This window comes from Stenella coeruleoalba, assembly GCF_951394435.1.
Source record: "Stenella coeruleoalba genome assembly, chromosome: 17".
NCBI classification, from domain to species: Eukaryota; Metazoa; Chordata; class Mammalia; order Artiodactyla; family Delphinidae; genus Stenella; species Stenella coeruleoalba.
In genome coordinates, this window is record NC_137163.1 from 52153932 (window position 1) to 52160390 (window position 6459).

The following is a 6459-nucleotide window of genomic DNA, read 5'->3' on the forward strand; positions in this document are numbered from 1 at the left end:
TTTTAAACACGTCCAGTTTTTGTCCTTCTAAAGCACTGCAAAGTAATCTTTCCATTTAACCACAGCTAAGTAGGCTCTCTGGGTCAAAAGGCATATCTTGATGGGTAAATCTTACTGCTATATTGTAGGTATTTCTAAGATCTGGAAATATTTTACTAAATTCTGTTAAAAAATGTTTCTGAGTACATTAATATTAAGGGATTTCAAGTACATATAAATTATTTAAATACATGTAGTAACAATATCTTGAAATATTAATGTTGGCATTTTACTTTTCCCCACTTATTTATGCATGACCTTTCTTCCACATTAATCCCAGACGTAAGTTTGTTTTCCTGGGACTAAAAGATTAATAGTTTGCCCATCCTTTTTTTAAAATTTTTTTTTATTTTCTTGCGGTACGCGGGCCCCTCACTGTTGTGGCTTCTCCCGCTGCGGAGCAGATGCTCCAGACGCGCAGGCTCACGGACCCAGCCGCTCCGCGGCATAGTGGGATCTTCCCGGACCGGGGCACGAACTCGTGTACCCCTGCGTTGGCAAGCAGACTCTCAACCACTGCGCCACCAGGGAAGCCCCATACTTATCATTTAAAAAGTAAATTATCCAAGTCGCACTCCTGATAATCATCAGGAAGAAAGACGTGAAGTAAACAAGCCCCAGATGGTATGAGTTAACAATAGATTTGGAATGAAATGGAAGAACAAATTGCTCCACCCACACTGTCCTCCCATCCCTTGAGACCAGAAGCAGGGTTTCTAGAAAGGAGTTATGGAGGAGGGGCAGGAGTTAGGAAGTTCCCTCACAGAAGATTGGAGGGAGGGGAGAGGAGAGAATGAGGGCTGGCTGGACCCCGTGCGTGGAGCTGGTGCAGGAGACTACTGAGGACCAGGTGCTTAGTGAGGCTGGGAGACTTCAGAGGAGCCCAGCTTGTTGCTTTGGGGAAGCTGCCACGTAACTCTCCACTGTCAGAGACTTTGATGATCCCAGTTGATCCCAGAGATTGTGGACTGTCTCAGCAGTACAGTCTCCCTGCAACAGAATGGTCTTCTTCAATAATCAAAAGGGGTGGAAATGTGTAAGAGAAAGCCCCAACCCTGGAGCTTGCATGAGACTGGCTGGCAGTGAAACCAAGTAAGAATGAAAGGTAATGATTCAGTTACCGAAGACAGGGAAGCTAATTAGAGTAGCCATACGAGATAGGCTGAGTGTGGTCGTCACTAAGGCAGCAAAACTTCAAAATTTATCTCTGGTGAGTCCTGCTGCCCTAATCCCTGTTTATATTCTTCCCTGGAGCCTGCATTGGATTCACAGCTAGCTACCACCTAACCCCCAACAAAGTTGTCAACCGACAAATTTTGGGTAAAGATTTGCATTTTTAAGAGTGGCAAGGCAGGCTTCCCTGGTGGCGCAGTGGTTGAGAGTCCGCCTGCCGATGCAGGGGACACGGGTTCGTGCCCCGGTCCAGGAAGATCCCACATGCTGCAGAGCGGCTGGGCCCATGAGCCATGGCCGCTGAGCCTGCGCGTCTGGAGCCTGTGCGTCTGGAGCCTGTGCTCCGCAACGGGAGAGGCCACAACAGTGAGAGGCCCGTGTACTGCAAAAAAAAAAAAAAAAAAAAAAAAAAAAAAAAAAGTGGCAAGTCAAAGATCAAAAACTAAATGGGGTGTTTCATGGTGGAATTAAAATTTGAGGAGGTTGTATAGGGAAACTTGATTGAGTAATAAAAAGCTATTGATACACGAAACAGAATGGGTGAATCAAAAAAATTACGCTGAGTGAAAGGAGTTAGACAGAGAGTATATATCATATGATACGATGTATCTAAAACTTTAGAAAATGCAAAGCAAATTTGAGAGAGTGGGAAGGGACAGGAGGTAGAGATTACAAAGGGGCACAAGGACACTTTTGGGGGTGATGGATATGTTTGGTATCTTGATTTTGATGATGGTTTCACGGTTGTACACATATGCCAAAACATATCAAAGTGTACATTTTAGATATGTACAGTTTATGTATATAAACTATACTTCAATAAAGCCATTAAAAAAGAGACAAATGAACAAAACTTGGTGGAGTAAGGAGCCTTGAACCAGAGCAGACAGCCGCCTACTCGACCTACCTATAAAGTTTCTAACTGAAAACTGCCTCTTAGTAGGTGTTAAGCCAAAAGACACAAGCAAGCCAAAGAGCAGGAGAAGGAAGAATGTATTACTTGCAGCAAGTAAGGAGAATACCAGGGCTCTTTCCCAAAGCAGTGTCTCATGAAGGGGCTTGGGCTGTTGACAGAGTCCAAGCTTTAGTTGATTGAAGTCACGAGGGTCAGAAAAGGTCAACATAATCATCCCTTAGGTTTTAGCTGATCTGGTGTTTGAGAGCTTCAGGCTAATCTTTACTATTGAAACAGAACTGGACAACTGACATATTATCTTTGCTATCTCTTTCCTGATAACAGTCCTTTGCTTCTGCATTCTTTTGTTCCCTTAAGATCATTAATTACCGAGACCTGTTTAAGGATGAGCATTGTGGCCAGGCTTAGATCACAAAATGGCTTAGGCCAAAAATGGCTTCTCTTCTGTCAAGAAAGCCATGCCTGGTTCTCTTTCTCCAGGGACTTCCCTATCCTACCTGCTTACAAAATCACCTTTGAGAACAGTTAGAACCTTTCCTTGGAGGATACAGAGCTACAGGGCAAGAGGTAAAATGACGCACAGAAGAGCACACGGTTTGAGCTGCCTCTTCTTTTGTGTCACCCATAAAGCCACAGTGCCAGGAAGTGCTCAGGGGTAAAGGGTCTCCTATCTCCATAGAAGTATCACCTAGCCTTAGTTAAGTAGCCAGTAGTGTTTGTGGCTGAAAGTGTCATGGGAGAACATACATTGTCATTTAAATTAGGGTGTTGGACTTGGTGTTAGACTGTAGCTAAATTAGTAAGTCCTTGTGACTTGTCATTCACTTTCCTTCTCTGTACAATTTGTCTGAGTTGCTTAATAAACATTCCTAATTTAGCCTTGAGGAGAAAAGAGAGTTTCCTAACCATCCCTTTTTGTGTATTTAGGACCTTGTTTAAAGATGCTGAGTTCCCTCACAGATAGGGAACCTTCTTTTAAGGTGTTTGGGGTTGTGGTGATACCACTTAGTTTTAACATGTTTGGATTTCAAAGCTACACTGGCCCGTCTGGCTTCTCACACTGCTGCCTTCCTCCCCCAGCACCTCTAGAAATTGAGCTGGTTCCTGTGATGAAGGTCAGAGCTGGTTGGAGCTGGTCCAGGAGGGGACCTTAGGCTGTCAGGCCCCTGCCCAGAACACTTCCTTGGAGCCGGCTTTCCTGGAGGATTCTGTTAGGTGTCCTCCACCCTCATCCCCAAACTTTTCCCCAGCCCCTCACAGGTACTAGACTTCATCTTATTTATAAGCAAATCCCCATCTAAATTACTCAATATTTCCCCCCCAAATGAACATTTTCTCATTCCATGTGTAAATTGTAAAATTGGGCTGCTCAGAATATTTTTCATTAGTGATTTCTCGAATAAATATCCAGTGGTTAAACATTCTTTTGTCTCTAAGGGATTAAATATTGAGTTCCTGAACTGAAATCACACTGAATATCAGCCTCTTCCTAACAATGTGTTTAAAAGGTATAGTCTGTGCAAAGAGTATGTTATGGAAATAGGACGTAAATTATTAAAATAAACCCCTATAGTCTCTCCTTCCCAGAAAAGTAATGAGTTGTTTTTCTGCTCATCTTTTATATCTTTCAAAAAAGGAAAAAACAACATGAAAAGTCAAACTTCATCAGCATCTGAGATACCCCTATGGATTTAAGCCCCTAAACAATCTCTTCTTCCCTCCCAGAAAATTAAATTAATCCATGCCTGAAAGCATAGCCCTGTTTCCTTTGCTTATTTTTGTCCCAGAGCACATCTAATCTCTCCCTGCCTGTCGCTACTCTAATCCTGCTTGGGGACGTTAACTCCCTGAGGTCAGGTAAGGATGCAGTGCAGAAATTAATTTAGAGTGTCCTGAGACAAAGCAACTACCTAAGTTCTTAATGCATTTTAAATATATTTTGAGGTATCTCCTCACCTTTTTTGATTTTGTGTGTGTGTGTGTGTGATAAATCTCTTCTGGGAAGAGAGCAAAACAAACCCTCAAGAAATCAATGAATAACTGCCCAGAAGCCAAAGAGTACCAGGGCTTGGGGTCGGGGTGGGGACATCTCCAAGTGGAGGGCAGAGTGGCTTGTCTAGGCTCTGCCATGGGAGAGAGGATGGGTGCGGGTGAGGATTATGAAATCTAGCTCCTGAAATGGGAGAAGGGGCAATATCTTGGTTTTGTTTGAAGGCAGCTATCTAAGTTATCTTTGCTGTAGCTTCTGAGGGGAGGGGGTAAAGAGGAGGGTTAGATCTGAGAGTGAAGGGGGCGGATGGGATAGAAGATGACTTAGCTGACACATTCTATGATCCCGGTCATCACGGAGTCCCTCAAATCCTTTTTCTCTCCCTTTTCATTGAGATCTGTAAGACTGCTGGTTTGATATTCTCAGAGTAAATAGATCATTTTTCACCCACTCAGAGATGCAAAGTTACGCTTACTATTTATAGTAAAGATATATTTCATGGATAAAGCAAATATCCTCTCTGTGTCATCTGCTAAAGGAAACAATCTTCTGGCTGATCAGTCAGCTGAACAGATTGCATTTTATAGGGTTGATGACCAGCCAGTTCACTGTAATATTCCCAAAGCATAATGAACCCCACACCTCAACACCAATATCCGAAAACAGTTCTAAAACTAGCACAGTTGTACGTTTGGTAACAAGGTCTATAGGCCCTTGCAAAACCGTTGCTTTACTGAGTATCCTAAATAGTAGTAAAAAAAGTCATTTGAGAGTCAAAACAACACAGAAGGCATTTATTAAACAATTTATTATTAATAAAAAACAAGCACAAAAGAAGAAAAATATAGTTTCTTATTGTTCATGAGAGTTATCTAACAGAATTTAATTTTAGATTTTAGTAGCCTTTACAAGTAAAATTTTGCCATATGGAAAAGTTTCTATGATATTAACTTCAAACATGGGCAAAATTGTTAAATAAATGAAGGTGTATTATAGGGTTTTCTTAACTCCACTTTTGATAATGAACTTTAAAAAATTTTAGACACATTTGATTTCCATGACTTCTTCTCAGTTTTCTATAAATAGACTTTCCCTAACATATATGGCAAAATAATTTGCCCAGGAAGTTTTGTGGTACTGGACTTAGGAAAGTAGAAAATTTTTTTAAGATCCAGAGGAATAAGTTGTGAAACTTCAGGAATGGTGACAGAATGTGGGAAAGCTACTGTGGGACTAAGTGCCATCCCACGGATAGTCACATAGGCACAGAAGTGGACATGCTGGTCCCAATTTGATTGTCTTTTTATATATTGTGCAAGAAACAAAACAGAAGGCAGTGACAAGATTATCTAGTCACTCTTTAGGGAGGGAAGCCTGAACTAATAGCCAGGAAGGGTGTATAAATATGAAAAGGAGACTTGAAATTTGGACATCTCTTGAAACTAAGAAGACGGACCCTGCTTTCAGAACTGGACTGCATTTTGAATGGAAAGTTGACCAATTAGCTTAGAGTTCAGCCTCTTGTCTATCCAGGTCCCATAGTCAGCTCTTAATTGCTAATGTAATCATGGGTTTGTCAATAATCAATTTTTCATATTTGAAAATGTGGATGTTGCAAGTTGACCTCTAAGTCTTTTTTCAGATCCCACCTATCAGTTTCAAGGACATGAGATGTCAGAACAAGTAGTGTGCTAGAGCTGACTGTAGGACTACGGAGAGCCAAGTGTTCTCATCTTTCCACCTCCGCACTCAGTGAAATCACACTGTAGCTTGACATCCTCCAGGGTGGGAGTATTTACACCACAGAAATTGGTAGACTCTACAAATCAGTGCCCCACCCACTCCCCACCCTGGGGGGATTGTTTAATATTTACCAGCCTTCATTAAAGAAATTAAGAAATTAATACTAAATATGTAAAGTGTTTAGGACAGTGCTGATACATTGTAACTTCTCTATAAGAGTTAATTTTTGAAATACATTTTCATGAGAAATTATTACTTTCAAGAATTAAAATGTAAAAAAATTGATGTTCTCTGTTCATTTATTCTCTCACTGAAGGATAAAACTAAATGTAAATTCTATTATCAGTGTGTGTGTGTGTGTGTGTGTGTGTGTGTGTGTGTGTGTGTATTTTGACAACTCAGCCAATTTATTTTTCTTAAATTTAATTCACGCTATAGATGTCCATGATATCTAAAGAAATAAGATTTAAAAAATATAAATGAGAGGATTTAATTTTGGATCTAAATAATGCCTAGAAGCAAACAAATAAACTGAATATTTTCATGGAATTGGCAAAATTTACAGGTTGCTGTGAATTAGCTGATGCTCTATCTTCTC